Source organism: Euprymna scolopes, chromosome 5 (genome assembly GCF_053919585.1).
Source record: "Euprymna scolopes isolate OS-2025 chromosome 5, ASM5391958v1, whole genome shotgun sequence".
Lineage (NCBI taxonomy): Eukaryota > Metazoa > Mollusca > Cephalopoda > Sepiida > Sepiolidae > Euprymna > Euprymna scolopes.
In genome coordinates this window covers 26,784,760-26,804,903 of record NC_136486.1, presented here as the reverse complement: position 1 = coordinate 26,804,903, position 20,144 = coordinate 26,784,760, and the positions used below count along the sequence as shown (strand labels likewise).

At 32.2% G+C, this 20,144-nt stretch overlaps 1 protein-coding gene and 1 pseudogene across 5 annotated transcripts in view; both read left to right on the top strand.

Annotated features, from left to right (window-relative positions):
* Nucleotides 1-20,144, top strand: part of LOC145276747 (uncharacterized) — a 288,238-nt gene that overhangs the window by 102,095 nt on the left and 165,999 nt on the right. The window lies entirely within an intron of this gene.
* LOC145277295 (U2 spliceosomal RNA) lies at nucleotides 5,029-5,252 on the top strand (annotated as a pseudogene).

The window sequence follows — 20,144 nt, the reverse complement described above, 5'->3', positions numbered from 1 at the left end:
CTTGCACATTTTTTTTTAATTTTAAAAAACTATATAAAAGAAACCTTACAGTCTCCTCTTAACATGACTTTTTTAAAATTATAAAATAGCCAATATGAAACTGAAAAAAAGCTGGGGTTTTTTCAAAAATTTTGGAAGAGAAAATGGTTTTGATTTTTAACTGATAAAAAACGACTATAAAGGAAGGTAATCCGTTTTTCATTAATTAATGTTTGCGATATTGATTTTTTTTTTACACTGGACGTACGGACAAGTAAATTAATATTTAGATTACATGAATAAATCAGTTCAGAAATATGCTATTATTATTATTAAAGTTTTAAACGCTATATTTCAAAACTAATAAGATGCATCTTAACAACTAAGAATCAGTTTTAAATTATTTTTCTGAAAGGAAACTAAAAAGAATCAGGTCACTTGTGGGGAGCAGTTATGTTTTTTTGTAAATGTTGATAAATTACACTGGAATTTACAATATACATGGTGAGGTGGTGTGGCATTTGGTAGTGGTTGTGTAACCAACTATCTGTTTCAAGGTAGGGGTATAGGGTAGTAGTGGTTATAAGAATGTTTTCTCTTTTTTTTTTTTTTCTTTTTACAAACTCATTTCCTTTCCTTTTGAAATACCCTTAATATCTAAAGTATACCATAATAATGGATGGAATAATTTATAGTTATTTTGTTGCTGCTATCTCAGCCATTTTTTTTTTTTTTTGTCACTTGTATAATTTGGGGGAAAATTTTATTACTTCAAGTCTTTAGTATTAAATAATTAATGCTAGATATTATATGGATACATAACCACACGTGTGCACACAGAATTTGATTTATTTATTTAAAGTGAATGGTAATCTGATTCTTGTACTATTCTAAAATGGTTTTAAGTTCTTTGACATCTGGAGATTTAAACATAAAACATGTGAACTGTAAGAAAAACTGCACGGAACTATAAAACTTGTAAATTTGGTTGTTCGGAAGAAAATTTTAAATGGTTCATTACCCCACAAAAAGTACTTAACCCTCGAAGATAAAATGTAAAATAATTTTTTTGTAAGAATATCATACAAAGTTTTTTTGTTTTTTTGATGGCTTAATGACCATCTTGCTAAAACAAAAAATGATAAATTTAATTTCAATATTAAAAAAATTGCAATATTATTATTATTAATTTTTAATGAATGTGATACAGTTTTTGGAGATAGACTTAGGTCTGATAAGCTTAGAGGGAGATTAATTCAGAATAGTATAAAATGTGTATAAAAGGAGCCTTATTATTATTATTATTATTATTATTATTTTTAATGGAATCGCTCAGGATAAAAAAATATTTAACTCTTTAAGATAAAATGTGAAATACTTTTTTGAAAGGACATGATATAAAAGTTTTTTTCTTTTTTTTATACTTCACTAGCAGAGCTACCCGGCATTGCTCGGGACCGCATAAACAATGAGAAAATTGAATTTGATTTTGAATATATTTGTTATTCTTAGGAGAGAGGAATTTTTAATGTCTATGTATCATTTGCTATTTCGAGCAAAAGAATATTTTATCTAGCTAGGACGGGTATTAGACGTATGAAATAATTGTATCTTACCTAGGGTAGATAATTTACAGCATATGTATGAAATAATTTTACCTTTTGCAAGGACGGTGAATATACAACACATATTTAAAATAATTTTACCTTTGCAAGGACGGTGAATATACAACACATATTTAAAATAATTTTACCTTTGCAAGGACGGTGAATATACAACACATATTTAAAATAATTTTACCTACACTAAGGCGGGTAATTTAAATACATATATGAAACAATTTCACATACTTTTTAACCCCAAAACGGACATTACACTCTCCAACCCAACCCCCAAAAGAGAACTTAAAATTAAACCCAACCCTCAAAAGAGAACTTAAACTTCTTTCTACCCACCTCTCCAACCTTCACATCATGCCCGGATGATAACATAAAAAATTTAAAAAAATATATAGATTCCCCCCCCTCCCCATAGAAACTGGCCTAGTAAACTTTCATAGTAAGCCAACAATATATATGTATTAATCTAATTTTAAGATTGTTAGCCATATCCGGAATCGACTTCACAAATAAAGTAATTTTGAGATAGAAAATTGTTTAAGTTTTTTACAGTACAAACTTTATCTTTTACCACCCTCATTTAATCCAGAGTCACACTGATTATTCTGCTAGTATAAATTTGCCCTTATCTCATTCAATACGGGGCAATGCCAGGAATTCTGCTAATAGATATTTCCATCAATATCCTTCAATCCCGGGCGATGCTGGAGATATTGCTAGTATATTTTCTCACCTATCTCATTCAATCGAGTATTCTGCTAGTGTATATGTGCAGCCATCTTATACAATCCCGAGTGACGCCAAGTATTGGTCTATTCTGTATTTGTACCTATCTTATTCAATCCCAGGCGATGCCAGGTATTCTGTTAGTATTTATTTGAACTGCCTCATAAAATCTCGGGCGATGACTGGTATTCTGCTTCTATATATTTCCACCTATCTCATTCAATCCAGAGCGATGCAGGGTATTCTGCTAATATATATTTCCACGTATCTCATTCAATCCCAAGCGATGCTGAATATTTTGCTAGTATATATTCTAACCTACATTATTCAATCCAGGGCAACGCCAGGTATTTTACTAGTCTGTATCTCCATCAATCTCCTTAAATCCTGGGTAACACAAGGAATTCTGCTAGTATATATTTCAATCAATCTCATTCAATCCCAGACAACGCCAGGTATTCTGCTAGTATCTCTCATTTAATCCCAGGCACCCGTGTATTCTGCTAGCATACATTTGCATTTATCTCATTCCATCCTGGATTACTCCGGGTATTCTGCTAGTATATATATTTGTGTCTATCTTGTTGAATCCTATAATTCTTGGATACGTTACTAATTTTGACATGATTTAACCCACATTATCACCCCCGCTCATTACACACTCACCAATAAAATAATTCACGTTTCATTATTTTGCATAATTCTTGGATATGTAACTAATTTCTACCATAAAACAAAAAGTACAAACGTTATTTCAATATTTTAAAAAAGATTTGAAATTCTTTTTTAATTAGACAGAAATTTTTTTTTTTTATGGAAATCCCTTCGGCCCAAAATATTTAATTCTTCAAGATAAAATGTAAAATAAAAAGTTCTCCCCCTTTTTTAAATCTTGTGATGCCACCATGTTCATTATGTCCTCACCTCACGCTCTGTAGGTTAGGAACACTATGAGATCAAGATTGGATAGATAAAATTAGATAAAATTCTTCACCAGGGTCCAGTGAAAACAATGACTCACCTCACTTTGGTAACTGCAGATACCTGTTTTTGTTGGACCCTCCTGGTTAAGGTGAGAATACTCCCCCACTGATTCATTTCAATATTTAAAAAAAATGCAGTTCCTTTCGTTTTCTTTTCTTTCTTTTTTCCTTTTCTTTTTTCTTTCTTTTTTCCTTTTCTTTCCTTTTTCCTTTTCTTTCTTTTTTCCTTTTCTTTCTTTTTTCCTTTTCTTTCTTTTTTCCTTTTCTTTAATTTACTTCCAATAATTTGAGATGAAGGCTCCAATTACTATTTGTACAATCCATTCTTTGTACTATAATCACCAAAGCAATCTTATTATTAAAAGAAACAAACAACAAAAAAAACTATCAGTGATGCAGAAGAATAGGCGACACAAAGTCCGTAGCAAACAGTGTCAGATATAAAAATTATTTTTATAAAAAAAATATAAAAAAATCAATAAATATTTCATGACGCAGCATATTTTTATAATACTAACGACAAATTCAAAGACATTAAACAATGATATTTTATTATGCAAAAAGTAATTAAATATAATGCAAATTTTGTATGTGACACTTCTTGCTGCCGACTTTGAGTCGCCTATTCCTCTGTATCATCTATTATCTGTACCTAATCACAACCAGGAACTTTTACTTTTATGTTTGTTTTCTTTTTTTTTTTCAAATTATAATTTTTTATATATTTGGATTATTCGGATTACTGATCATCTTTTTGACCGTCTTCAGGTGTATCATGTCAAAATATGGAATCTGTACGAAATTTTGAACATAAATTTTTATTTAACCCCCGGGGGTAGCTTGCTCTTGCTATGTCAGCCATAACTGGGTAGAAGTCTTAAGTAATTTGCAATTGTATATTTTTTTAGTGTTACTTGCCACTGGGGATTTTATCTCCAACCCGCAGAAGAGAGTCACTTACAACTGAATTTTACCAAGTACTTTATCCACTATGTTACAGTCTTTGTGTCGAGCTCTGGAATCTGCACGGAATTTTGAACTCAAAGATTTTTTATGTAACAGTTGAAGGTTTAGTGTCCTTAGTGTGAGCAATATAAAAATATAATTGCAAATTGCATAAGGCTTCTACCTAGTTATGGATTTGAGAAGCGAGGGATAAATAATGACTTGGTCAGAGATAGTTTAGTTTGGAAGTCAGTTTCTACAGACCATCCAATATGTGCAAGCCCAATTAGATCGACGATGATAATGCTTATAAACTTTTTTTGTGTGCTGCTTCGTTTATTCAGAATAATTTTCCAGTTTCCATGACAAGCTTTTAGTACCCATAGGTGACAACAGTATTCAAGGTGATGCCTTAGAAACTGTTCTCATGATATGCGTGTGTCAAATAAGATAAAAAAAGTTTTTTTTTTTTTTTTTTTTTTTTTTTTTACCAGAAATCTATTTAGCATCCAACATTGATAGGATACTATTTTAAATATTAACTTTGTTGCATCCTATACTGTCTGACATCGATTCGGTTAGTTCAGGAGAATTCTCTCTCTCTCTCTCTCTCTCTCTCTCTCTATCTCTCTCTCTCTCTCTCTTGACCAACAGGACATGAATCAATCGTTTTTGATAAAAAGATTTCATATGGAATTTTATGAGTCGTTTGTGTTATAATTTAACGCTTCACAAAATAAGTAAAAAAAAGATGTCGGTTATAATCAACTAATGTACTAAATGTCTTGGCCTTTTGGTCAAGATCAAAGTGTAGTATCTGTTCTTCAGATGCTGCACTTCGTTTTCTTGTTCTCTTTCGGTGGAGGAGAAATCCTTCACGACTGAGACAATTTTTATTTTTGTACCTTTTCTCCACGTTAAAAAACGACCCTGGTGTCTAACTCTGTCCCGTGGGGAGGCATAGTAAATAGGTATAATCAACTAATGTACTTCCTAATTTCCGGCGTAGCACTACCGGAAGCGGTGACAAAGCAAATCAATTCTTTCGGGGGTTTTTTTCCCTCTCACACCTATATTTCCCCTGTGCAATGTACTCTTTTTTTTTTCTTTTTTTTTTATGTTTTTCTAATCATTCTTTTTTTTTTTTTTAATTTTTATTTAACAATCATTGAAAAGTTTTTTTTTTCTATTTTAATTAAGAATTATTGAAATTAGTTTTTATTTTTTTAAAGAATTATTAAATTATTGAAAACACTTTTTAAAATCTTTTAAAACTATTTTGAGAATATTATGTATTAGGTACGTTTTTTATAATGTTTGAAATTTTGTTATTTCTATTTCAGTAGTTTCATTTATTATTTTGATTTCAATAATTTTATTTTTATACTTTAATAAACATATTTATTATATAAATTTAAATAAAAAAACTTTTATTGGTCCCCAGACAAAGGAGGGATTAGGCCTAGTAATTCATTCCTGTTTGAATTTTTTTTTTTTTTTTTTTTTTTTTTTTTTTGAAATTTTGCACATGGTGAAAGTAAATTTTTGCCAGAACAGATTTTTCAGGATAATTCTGGTTACCCCACCCCACCGGGATCATTATAGGGATAAAGTTACCCTTAAATTGATCATCCGTTCATTTATTTGCACTTTTTTCAATAACCATAACTTTTGATTTTTTTTTTTTAATTTTTCACTTGTGGGGGAGGACCCTGTATGCTTGTCTTGTTTTTAAAATTATAAAAAAATTTTTTTTTTATATTTTCATAAGCATATATTTCTGTTAAAATTTCAAATATAATAAAAACTTTTATATCTTAAATTTTGTTATTAAAAGTGCAAATAAAAACTGTTATTTTTATCTGTATTTGTTAATTTTTATTTTATATTTTTAATAATGTCCTTTTCTTATATTTTTATAAATTGCTTCACAATAGAAATACTGAAAGACAATAAAAGTAAAGGAAATGATTTGTCTTGCCACCGCTTCTGGTAGTGCTACGTTAGCTAACTATAACCAAAATGTCTATTTTAATAGTATTGTGGAATTTTGATGATGAAAACTGATAATAGGTTTGGGCTGTTATAGAAAAAATTACATGAATAATAATTCTATATTAACAAGTAGTAATACTGTTAATGACATACCACACTCGGAACCACCGTGAATTAACTTATCTTCACGAGTGTCTCTTAATCACCACTGTGTGGAAATACTATGAGCCTGCTCTCGGCCTACCAAGTCACCAGGACATCTAATGCAACTTCTTCACACTTCGTCTGAAAAAAATAAGCAATAGACTCCACCACTTTCCCTTTTCTTCTGCAAAGGTTGCCATGAACTTTTGTAGATTTATTATGTTGTTGATTAGTTGAGGAAGCCAATGAAAATGTCTTATCTTCGACTGCCAAAGAAAACCAGACTGCATGGATGCTGTATGAAGTAGTCCAATGAATTTTTGTGTCCCTATGCCAATACTTGATTATCAGTAAACCTATCTAGTAACACCAAAAGGAAAATATTATGTAAAGATATGCAATTGCTTCAGTTCTTGGTATTTATGCAGAATGCATACCGTGCTGAAATAATAACATTATTATTTAGAAACCTATTCTTAACATGGGAAAGGCGGTTTTTTAATTTGAAAATCTATAATATAGAGAGCTGTTGTCTGTCTGTATGTTTGTATGTCCAGCTTAAAGTAAAAAAAAACAAACTACAAAACAAAGACCTCCTGGATGAATAATATAGCTTAGAAAAAAGTATTCATTCTCTAAGGGTCAACTGGGTTGCGTTTTGTCAAGAGAGAAGAGGGAGTCAGTGTTTTTAAGACATTCCCAGTTCATATAGGTACGAAGTTAAGAATTGCAGTAAAATTTTAATGGCTTTTTTACTCAGAAGTGAAATTGAGTGGTGCGATCATGATTAAGAAATTAAATGTTTTTATTAAACAAAATGAAATTAAATGGCTTCTAGCTATTATCTTTTTGCAGTACACCGGTAATCATTCCTTGGCACATTAGTGTGTGCCATGGCACAGTGGTTGGGAATCACTGTTCTAACGTCTCCACCTTGTTTTACATTCGTATATTATGTAAAGTTTATTCATAATCTGTTTTCTTTAGTGTTTTTTTGTGGGGGTGGAGCACGTTCTACTTAGTTTACCCAAATTTCTATTCCTGCATTGAAATTGACACCCAACTGAGTGAGTAAAGTTGACTCACAGCTGCTCATAGGAAGGAAACAAAAACAGAAGAGGAAAGGCTATTTGATAGCAAATGCGTGAGTCATACACACACGCACACACATTCAGGACGCTGTGGTGAGGGTCTAAGGACTTTTATCATCATCATCATCATCATCATCATCATCAGGAGCTGTCCTTTTCATGTTATCATTTTTATTTGATTTACAAAGACAGCAAGTGTATTGAAAGTCTCTGTTTTCTTGTCTCCCCATGAGAGCATGAGTTAAACAAAGTTTTTAATGTGGGGAAAATCTAGCTCTCCAAAATGGGTCACTCTGGATTGGAATAAAAATTAAAATTACCTGAGTCTGGAAGGATTCCTCTTTCATTGAACGAGGAGAGAAAAAACTGGATTGTAGTATTGGAACGTGTGCTATATTTTGCTCCTAGAATAATGTGTTCGTTTACGGAATTTTTCGTGGAAATCACTCCAGACAAGGCATAAAACCACTTGATATAAAGAGATAAAATAACAAAAAAAAACGAAATAGCTAATAAGTGTTATATGGGTAGAATTGTAATGTTAAATGCTTACACACACATTAACATGTAGGTATTCAGGACCGAACACGTAGTAGAGTATGTTGCAAGAAACAGGAAAAGTAATAACTCAATTCTTTTTTTTTTTTTATTTCTTTTTTTTAACAATGACATTTATTTCCTCATTCTTCTGTCATGCGTGACTTCTTGTTATGGCTGTGACGTCACATACGTCCCTAATGTGACTGTCTTCTCTTTCCTCTCGAAGGTCGTTTCGAATGTGCTCTCAAACATGCTGAACGTGATCGCCAGTGTTGCAATATTTTGGACTTGTAATGGGGTATGATCCCACACAGTCGGACGGTTCTATTTATAAACGATGCTGCTAGGAACTGACGAATCAAATTAATTCACATTCTGCTACCAACCAATCAGAAACCAGAATTGCTTCATAAATATTAAACCTTTTCTGGAGCAATTTCACATGTTTTTTTCCGTCTCGACACGGTAAGAATATTTTGCTTTGTGGAACTGTCTACTACAAACAAATCACCTCTCAGGACTTGTGTGTAACAACGAACCATCGAAAACTGTTCTGTCTACTGCAAACCAGTCACCTCTGAAAACTTGTTTAGAACAACGAACCATCGGAAACTGTTCTGTCTACTGCAAACCAGTCACCTCTCAAAACTTGTTTAGAACAACGAACCATCGGAAACTGTTCTGTCTACTGCAAACCAGTCACCTCTCAAGACTTTTTTAAAATAACGAACCATCTGAAACTTTTCTGAAACTAAACATGGCTTACACTTCTAGAGCCAGTCTGTGCACACTCTTTATATAGTCTTTTTTCCCCCCATACATGACTGCATTTGCATATGCACATCCGTGCTTTGTTACAGAATCTGACGCAGAAATCATCAATTCTCCCCCCTTTGTCAGAAACATTGCTTATGGAATATGAGGACTAAAAGAGAAAATTACAGAAGGAGAGTTACAAAACTGCCAAAAGTAAAATCAACATTCTAATCTACGCTAGATGATACAACTGTGGCTTTGAATTGCTTCAAATGCACACATACATGCACGTTGTTATGACGGAGGTCTCAGAACTTTCCTCCTCATCATCTTGCAGAAATCAAAAGCCACCCTTTTCATTTCATCATTTTTATGAGATGCTTTTAATAAATTTCTAGGCTTTTTTGCACAAGCATTTAAAATTGTCGTAGACTCTTGAAAATTCAGTATGTTATTGCTATTAATCTTATGAGATGACCAATTTTTATGATTTCAGGTTCAAATGAACAGCTACAGCAGGAATTGGAATACACTCTACTAAAGTTTGATTGTCACAACTGGTGAATTTCAAAAATGCAATCTGGACGTGAGGACATTTTAGAAGAACTATATGCAATAAAATTCTGTTTTAAATTTGGAAAAAATGCCATAGAAACATATGGAATGCTTCAGACTGCTTTTGGACTATTTTGCATGAATCGAGCATCAGTTTTTGAGTGGTATAAGAGATTCAAGGAAGGCAGGGAGTCTGAGGGATGATGAGAGGTGTGGGATGAATAAGAAAGTCAGAACATCAGAGTTGATTGGCCAAATAAAGAATTTCAAGGACTGTCATGTGTCTATAGAGGCAATAAGTGCACAGTTTGATGTCAGTGTGAGAACTGTACACATAATCATTTGCAAGGAACTGAAGATGCGGAAGATTTGCACAAAGTTTGTACCAAGGGTGCTCAGAGAAGATCAGAAAGAAAGACAGCAGGGAGATGGTCGATCTGATCAATTTAGAACCTGCAGTCCTTGATGCTCTGGTGACCTGTGATGAGTGGCTGTCGTAATGAGACAATTGAGATGAAAGAGGCTGTGATCAGTCATTGACACGCTCACACAAGAGTGCTACCGTTAGGCCTTCCAGAAGTTGTTGGAATGGTACAAGTGCATTGCAACCGGAGGAGATTACTTCGAAGGGGACTAGAGTTTCATGTGTGTACTTTCAATAAAAGTGCCCATACGAAAAATTTCTGGAAACTTATTGAAGGCACCTTGTATCTCTGATATCCAAGCACAACAAGTGTATTGAAAATACCTACTAGGGCAGTTAAACACAAAGTCAGTTTTGATTTGAGAAAAGTCCAGCTTTTCAAAAAAGAAGGCACTCTGAATTCGTACAAAAAGAAAAATTGCCTCAATCTAAAAGGATATCTCTTTGAACCAAATTGACACCTACTCTAGATGGGTTGAATCATCTTCCTCCTAAGAAGAAATTTCATGGGAATATTAAATTCACAAGTGGTCTCCAGTTGCACATATATTCCGGTCAGAGCAGATGACAACGTTAAGATTTTGCAGTTTTTGTAGGGAGGTGTCAACGTCTTCCTACATATAGGGCCTGTTATTCACAAAATGGTTACCCATCTGGTACTGACCATGCTCAACATTGCTTAACTTTGACAATCTAACGAAAACTGGTGTGTCAACATGATTATGCCGTAAATGACAGAAAACAATGAAGTGTAGGATCAGATACTACACTATGCTCTCATCCAAAATGCCAGGATACATTGTTTTATTTATTTGTAGAAAACATTAAAAAAAATTTACATTTTAAACAAGTTAGGCACAAAGCCATTCAAAAGTGTGGGAAAATGGGTGTCGTTTGTTGTTCTTTGTCGCGATGACTAGAAAATGTCTATCCTACTCTCAACTAGAATCATCAATCACGATAATACCACATTCACTCTAGGGGGCTGTCCTACTTGAATTTCCTAAATCCTTTAAAACATTTTTGTATGGGCACTTTTATTGATAGTACACACATGAAACTCTAGTCTTTATTATGACAGCTTCTAAGATTTTTTTGAGCTTAGGGAATAACCAATAGTCATGGGGTGCAAGGTCTGGACTATAGAGAGGGTGAGGACTGTCTTGATGCCCATCTTCGTCAAATAGTTTGTGATCTTCTCTGAGCACCCCGGAAACAAACTTTGCATAAATCCTTTGCATCTTTAGTGCCTCGTGAATAATTGTGTGTGCATGTGTACAGTTCCCTCACTGACATCAAACTGTGCACTTATTGTCTCTATAGACACACATGAAATTCTTTATTTGGCCAATCAACTCTGGTGTTCTGACTTCCTATCTCCTCCCACACCTCACGTCATCCCTCAGACTCCCTACCTTCTTTGAATCTCTTATGCCATAATTTTATATGCCTGTACAAAAAAAGTCTGGAAACTTATTTAAGGCACCTCGTAAATAAAGACATTTATATACATCTTAATCCATCTGACACCAATTTTGAAATGAATAACTTGTTTTGGGGAGGCTCCATGTTTTGACAAGCTTCTGGGTCTCACCTTTACGCCTAATCTGAAATGGAACACATATATCAAATCCATTGCCAAGGTCATTGGGAAAATGGGGGATCCTTCTACTACTCCAGTAGATATCTCACTGCTGATGCAATTCTCTATCTGTTTAAAAGCCAAGTACATCCAAGGATGGATTACTGTTGCCACATCTGGTTAGGAGCTGCCAGAAGCAGCTTATCCTGCTTTGACATAATTAAAAATGGACTTCATAGCCTTTTTTCTTCCCTGCAATCTTTTTCCCGCAGAAGAGATGTTACAAGCCTATCTCTGCTTTATTGTTATTTTCATGGTAAGTGCTCATCTGAGCTCCAATCTGTGGTCCCCCTCACAAAACTTTCATGAAAAACACTCGTTTAGCTGAAACACCTATTGATAAATTTTTCCCACTCTTTATCTGTACTCACACATAGATAACATAGATTCCATGAACAAAGTTTCTTTCTTAGAACTGCACGCCAACGGAATTCTCTTCCATTTCCCTGCTTTCCAGCTGACTACTATATGATCATCTTCAAGTCCAATGTAAATAAGTCCTTGACAAGCCGTCTCCTTAAATAACCCAATTTACCAAATTTCTACTACTAATGATTACTACGATATTGTCCCATTGATTAGTGTACACTCATTAACCTTTATCCTCAAGTGGTCTCCAGGCCTTGATAAGTGGTAACTCTTTTGTAAAATAAAAAAACACTCATTTCATTATGTACATTAAAAGTTAGTTGGCAATGTTCTATTTATATACTCTGAAAAATTTGTGTTTTTTGGACTATTCTCATTTTAGATGTGCGCACAACGTTTTAGCCGATGTAACCTCTAAATTTTTTAATGGCTTCCATGAATATCAGTAGTTTCAAATGCTATAAATCCAGGCTGCCAGGTTGTGATTTTTTTTCTGCTGATTAAAATGAAGAGACATGAATAGCAACCCTCCATTCCAACCCACACATTCAGAGTCCACAGTCCACACTGCTAACCATTGCACTATCACCACTTAAAAATTTATGGTTGTATGCAATTGAAATCTATCCTTGTTCAATTTTTTTTTTTTTTTTATGAGAATGGTCGAGTGGTTCCAGCAATACCCACATCTTGAAACTCATTTTATCTTGGAACTTAACCGCCTCCACCTTCTCCCAGGTCTGTAGAAGTGAATAAATTCTTGAATGTCTGTGTTCTTGAAATTATGAAATCTTAAAACCCAGGCTTTCTTTTTCATCTTCTTTGGTTTTCTTTTTCTGCTCAAAATACTGGCTTCAAATTAAAAAAAAAAATACAAAAAAAAAAACTTGCATACCTCTTCTCTAACCCTATCCCCTCCCCACTCATCTTAGGCAGGTTAAATCAGCTTCCTCCAAAGGAGGAAGTTTCATGGGAACATCAAATTCGCAAGCAGTTGCTTGTATATCCTCATTAAAGCAGATGACAACATAAGGTTTTGGCAATTCTTGCAGGAAAGTGTTGCAGTTCTCCTACATACAGCACCTGGTATTCCCAAATTGTCACCCATCTGATACTGACTAGATTCCACATTGCTTAACTTTGGTGATCTAACAAGAACTGGTGTGTCAACATGATTATGTTGACCTATATATATGTCATGACCTAAACCTAGTTCTCTTCTTCTTTCCCACTCTGTATTTTTTTTATATAAATGTGTATCCCTTTCTCTTCCAACAATGTCCCATGGATGACATCACCAAATTTGGACATTCTGGGTCCGGTTGGTCACTTGGTACTTGGCAGTTACTTTGGAGAAAGCCTCAGATGTTGAAAGGTTCTGGTCTGACAAACTATCACTCTTCCCTACATTTTAAAAATTCAAGAGGGCAATTTGTCCAGCACTGGTCATCAAAGTCTGTATACTGGGAAGCAAAGATCATTTCAAGCCAAAAGAAGAAAAGAATTGTAATTCGATTTATGCATAATCATTATCAAAATTTTAACCACAGGAAGTGTCATTTGGCAGTTAATCAATCATCAACCTCCTCATCTCACTCACTATGCTTCACCTTATATTGAGAACCAGATGGCCATGATTCCACTCTTTTCCAATAGAATTCATAATTCTCAAAGCTACCAATAATAATGACAATTTCTCATTCTGCAAGAATTTGACTTGCAAAACCAAAAATGGTCAAGTCCGCATCTCTTTTCTCCTTCATTGGCTTCAATTTCTCACTATTACTCTGACAGATGGAGGTTCATCCCTCAGCCTGGGTCGGGTCTTCATAATTATGAATATGTTTTCTAAATTTATGCTAACCACAATTCTCTTTTGTATAATCGTTATCAACATGTTAACCACGGGAAAGTCTCTATTGGCAGTTAATCAATCATCAACCCTCTGTCTCAGCCCCCTCCCTCACATACAGTGATGTGTGGCCTTTTCATTTATTCACTTCCAATTTCTGGTTAAGCATAACACATTTCCAATACTTGTTTATTTTTTGTACAAATCAATGATAACCCGAGTGACCGGTATTGAATTCTATCTACCATATTTCTTGTTTGTTTATAAAGTCATTATAATATCAACTCTTTAGTGCCTATTTATTTCAATTCTCACAAAAGTCGACATTTGTTTTACGGCCTATGCAAGGCAGATGGCCTAATCCACTACTTATGATCAACCATTGTGGAAACTCTGTTGACGCAATAACACCTCTTCGATAAATGCTGTTGCTCTTTATCATAACATAAACAATTACCTATTTTCCAAGTCCTCAGAAAAAGTGAAATTACCAAGAATTAATGGACCCACCCTCAGACCCACGGTCCGAATTCTTGTAATGCAGAGCTAACCCCTCTTTTCCTTAGTAGAGAAAAGGAAACATAAATTTAATACACAAGGAAGGTCGACCGAAACGTTGTGCTAATAACACCCAAGATGAGAATAATTGTCCGAACAACCAAAACATACAACACATTCACATCTCATTTCGAAAATTCAGAATTGCAACAAAATTAATAGATAAGACAAAACTAATCAATCAGACAAAGAAGACAAAAAAAAAAAATTTTACCAACAATTTCTCACTGGCAACAAACATTGACCTTTTCTGAAATTTGAGTGACATGTTTCTTTATGCCCAGTTAACATCTCTTTTTAACTATCATCTCTATTCAACCTTTAAATCGGAAGTGTTTTTTTTAACAATACACATACAATATTAATATACAATGCACGTACAATATTAATATACAATTCACATACAATATTATTATACAATGCACGTACAATATTAATATACAATGCACGTACAATATTAATATACAATGCACGTACAATATTAATATACAATGCACGTACAATATTAATATACAATGCACGTACAATATTAATATACAATGCACGTACAATATTAATATACAATGCACGTACAATATTAATATACAATACAAATACAATATTAATATACAATGCACGTACAATATTAATATACAATGCACGTACAATATTAATATACAATGCACGTACAATATTAATATACAATGCACGTACAATATTAATATACAATACACATACAATATTAATATACAATATTAATATACAATGCACATACAATATTATTATACAATATTGATATACAATGCACGTACAATATTAATATACAATGCACGTACAATATTAATATACAATACACATACAATATTAATATACAATACACATACAATATTAATATACAATGCACATACAATATTAATATACAATGCACATACAATATTAATATACAATGCACATACAATATTAATATACAATGCACATACAATATTAATATACAATGCACATACAATATTAATATACAATGCACATACAATATTAATATACAATACACATACAATATTGATATCCAATGCACATACAATATCGATATACAATACACATACAATATTAATATACAATACAGATACAATATTAATATACAATACAGATACAATATTAATATGCAATGCACATACAATATTAATATACAATGCACATACAATATTAATATACAATGCACATACAATATTAATATACAATACACATACAATATTAATATACAATACACATAACAATATTAATATACAATACACATACAATATTAATATACAATACACATACAATATTAATATACAATACACATACAATATTAATATAAAATATTAATATACAATACACATACAATATTAATATACAATGCACATACAATATTAATATATAATACACATACAATATCAATATTTTTTTTTTTTTTTTAATTTGGATATCACTGATTCCTTCATTTAATTGGTTGTCTTTTTTTGTCTGAACGTCTACATCGAAACAATTTTCATGAGAGAGAGAGAAGAAAAAAAAACACCAAAGAGTCTGAAAATAAATCCTGGCCCTCAGCCAGTTTTTTTTTTTTTTTTTATCTGAAAGCGAAAACGGTTATATTTTCACTGCATACCAAAAAAGCCGCCATCTAATAAGTATTTGTTTATTGATTTGAAAAGAAGTGAGATGATTTTTTTGATTGGAACCAACACTGACTCGTCTGTTTGAAGTGTGTTTGAGTACGTGCAAGGGAAAATTATGCCTGATTTTATATTTTATAATCAAAAGTTCCTTACTCTTTTAAGTCTGCCATTTTCCATAGATTTCTCTGGCTAGTTTAAGTATTCTTGCAGATGACCATTTACCTTTTTTTTTTCAGCTTAGAGTTCATTTATGACTAAATATAATTTCATATATATATTAGTGATGAGACAATTCCAATATTTTTCCATATTCCGATACAATTACTGATTCCGATTCTTGATAAATCTTTAAATATTTAGCTATGGGGTTATTTTTCCTGATTACCATAAAAACACATGTTAAATGGGCAGATATTTTCTCAAGTGTAAAAATACACTCATGAGAGGATGATTTATAGATTTTAGTTCTACTGATAATTTAAAATCAGTAAATATTTATTATTTTATAACTACCAGCAGTGGAAGATTTGTTTTAAACAAAAGCAAATAAAAAAAGACAGGAGTATCGTTTTTTTGGCATAGGAAAATAGTCACAATTTTTCCAATATCAATTCCGATACCCCAAAACGTTCTGATTTTTCAGATTCCTGATTATATATATATATATATATATATATATATATATATATAACTACTTCATTAATTCACATAAATTTAATATACGAAAGTATAGATTTATGCGTAAATTTTAAGTATTTACTTCAAAAGTGCTCAATACGTAGGTAGAGCTAGTTAGTAATTTATAAAATATATATGGCGATTAAGCTACACTGAATATTCTGCGTTTCATCCAACTATAGGATTCGTCAGGCTTATGCGCGAATTCTGTCATTGCTTCTTGTTTTTATATATGTTGAGGATTTCTAGTTGGCCAATCAGCTTTCTAGTCTCCACCGCACCCCTTCCTATCAGCCAATGGGCATGCATTTTATCAAACAAAGGATCTGTTTTAGAACTAGGTTAGTGGTTTTAGGTGGCCCCGTTCTCCTTTTTTTTTTTTTCTTTTTTTTTTTTTTAGTTGGATGAAATGCAGAATATTCAGTGTAGCTTAATCGCCATATATATTTTATAAATTACTATATATATATATATATATATATGGGTGGCCGTCGGGAATATGCGAAGTACCTAAAGTCTTTGACTACTGACTATAGGAGACATAATGTCAGATTTCACAAGTAATTTATAACGCAAAACTAAAGAGGAGATAAAAAAAGAATAGTAAAAGAAAAATTATCCCTTACCGAAGTTAAGATATGAAGAGATAAAAGCCTGTGAGGAATGGATTGTTCAAAGACCTTACTTATCCTCCCCCACACCTAACCCCCACCCATATTAGATGACAAGATTCTAATTTTGTAAATGAAATAAAATGTTTTTGTGTCTTGAAATTTAAGTTTTCAAGGGTAATTCTTGGCCTGAAGACATAATAATAAGTAATGAGTGATTACAGAAACATGTATGCACATATGTAGCCATCAATGTTTGTATAAATAAATTCAATATATATATATATACTAGCAAAAGTATCCGTTGTTGACTGGGTTCAAAACAGCCTACAGAAAATGGACTCTGATTTATGAAAGTATGATAGGTTATGAAAAGGAAGGGTTGTAAAGAGATAGCTTCGAAGTTGGGGGTATCAAAACCAAAGCAAAATATGATGAAAGTAAAAATAAAATAGATAAATCCCACAATTTATTATACCATACCTGTTCACACTGAAACACTTCTCACAATATTCTGGGGATCTATATTAAAAAAAACCTTGTTAAACTTTGTGACATATTTCCATTCTATGGAGGTCAGGCGCGAACAAACACCCCATAATTTTATTATACCATATTTCTTCAAACTGAAACATAATTATCAAAGTATATTTACGCAAATAGATATGAAAAGTCTTTATTAAAATTTATGCCTATTTCCATTCTATGGAGGCCAGGCGCGAACGCAGATTTATTATACCATCCCTATTTAAGTTAAAACATACTTATCAAACTATTATTATGTACATCTATATCAAAAACACTTGTAAACGTTTTCTTTTTTTTAATTTTTAAATTTTTTATTTCCATACTTTGTGGACCAGGTGCGTACGCAGACCCCACAATTTTAATGAATCATTATTATGCCAGATCAAACATACCCATTCCTGTGTCTCGATACATCTTCTATCATTATATGTGATCAGTTTTCTATAATAGTCAACCATATAGGAGCCTGTTCGTGACCAGACACACACACACAGACGTTCAGCTTTATATTAATGATATATATATATATATAATGAGGAACCTTCCAACAGTAATCACTCATATTTTTTTATTGTGCCCAAATAGATCAGAGAGGATTACAAATTACATTGTTATGATGATTAAGCTTATGCATTTATGACTTGAAAGTATCTGTTGCAGATATTGATGGTGTAGGACTCTAAGAAAGCAACCCCTGTAATAGACATGCATCAGAAGCAGAGATACATCACTGAATTCCTTCATGCAGAAAAAATTGAACCAATAACCATTCACTGCCACCTATTGAACATTTACGAATCTGATGTAGTTCAGGTCAGCACAATTAGGAGATGGGTTTGTCGATTTCAGAATGGTGACAGAGAAGGTGCTCCAGACTTTTACGACTAAGGCATCAAAAGAGGCTGGCAAAAATGCACTGAGAATGATGTTAGCTATGTAGAAAAATTAATTCTATAGCACAAAAGATTGTTTGTTTTAATGATACCACCGCTATCTTTGTAGCTCTTCAACGTTTTAGTTTTTGAATTAAAAAAATAGAAGGCCTTACTTTTGAACAATCCTCATATATATATATATATATATATATATATATATACTGTGTGTGCAAAATCAAGACTTCAAGACAAGGTGTTGATGGCAACGAAAAGTGTATATCATTTTATGTTACAATTGTTTTAATGTCCAGTTCGACAATTTCAAGCATTATATCGTTTGAAAATTTTCAAAAAACAGCATTTCTTCAGACTTTATGAATAAACACAAGTCTGAAGAAATGCTGGTTTTTGAAAAAAATTTGACAACAGTTCTATTCTTTTTAAGTCTTTTTAGAATTATGATTTTTAAAAAGCACAACTAAAAAAAATAAGCATCTGCCACAAAAACATCTTTTCATTTTTTTTTTAATTATAGAAAGTAAATTTCAGGTTTGTATTACTATACACAAATATTCGAAAAAGTTGTCAAAAAACAAATATATAGCAAATAAATGTTATCAAAGGTAAAATAAGTTACTTTTCTACCTAACTGGATAATTTTTTGTGTTTTTATTTAATGTAACTGGCGGCGGACTCTCTGTTGAACATGGTAAAAATAAATAAACTGTACAAAATACTGTTAGAAACTTGCTCAATATATATTACCGTGATATAGGCAGACATATATTCAGTGGGGTTTTAACAGTATTTTGTATAGGTTTTATTTTTAACTCCTTTTCTCAAATTTACCTTGTTCAGCAGAGAGTCCGCCACTATTTAAAATTTTCAAATACATCGGTATACACTGTATGTTTTTTGAGCTGAATAAACATGTTACATTAAATAAAAACACTAAAAAATTATCCAATTAGATAGAAAAGTAACTTACCTTGCCTTTGATAACATTTATTTGTTATATATTTGTTTTTTTGACAACTTTTTCGAATCTAACACAACCCCAAATTTTCATTTTCTCAATCTTTTTAATATTTCACAATCAATTCAGATTTGAGTTACTTCTGGTGGTTTTAAAAATGAAAACAATTTGTTTAAAATGTAGTGAATTTTAAATTAAAAAAAAAAAAACTAATAAAATAAAAAAATAAATAAATATCTGGAATCAGAATGGCATTGTGTGAGTTGTCTTTTATGCAACCAACTATTTTGTCTGTACGATGGTGTTTAAAGACCCTCCTCCATCACATGTACGCCTTCCCTCTCATTCTCTTCAGCTTCCTAAATGCCAAATGACCAGCAGCTAGAAAGGCCAACAATGTTCAACCAGTTGACCTCTACAGAAATAATGTCGGTTCACTTTGTGTAGAATGAAAACAGTTTTTTTTACATTTTTTTTTTTTAAATCATTTCATAGTAAAAACTTCTTTTGTTAAATTGAAAATGATCAGAAATTCTCTTTGAAAATGTTAGGCGCCGTTTCTGAATCAGATTCTTTGTGCTCTATTGTCTTAAGAATTATTTCCATTGAATTTGCAGCCAGGAATTCCATAAAATTAAAAGCAAGACATTTCCTTTTTGGAATC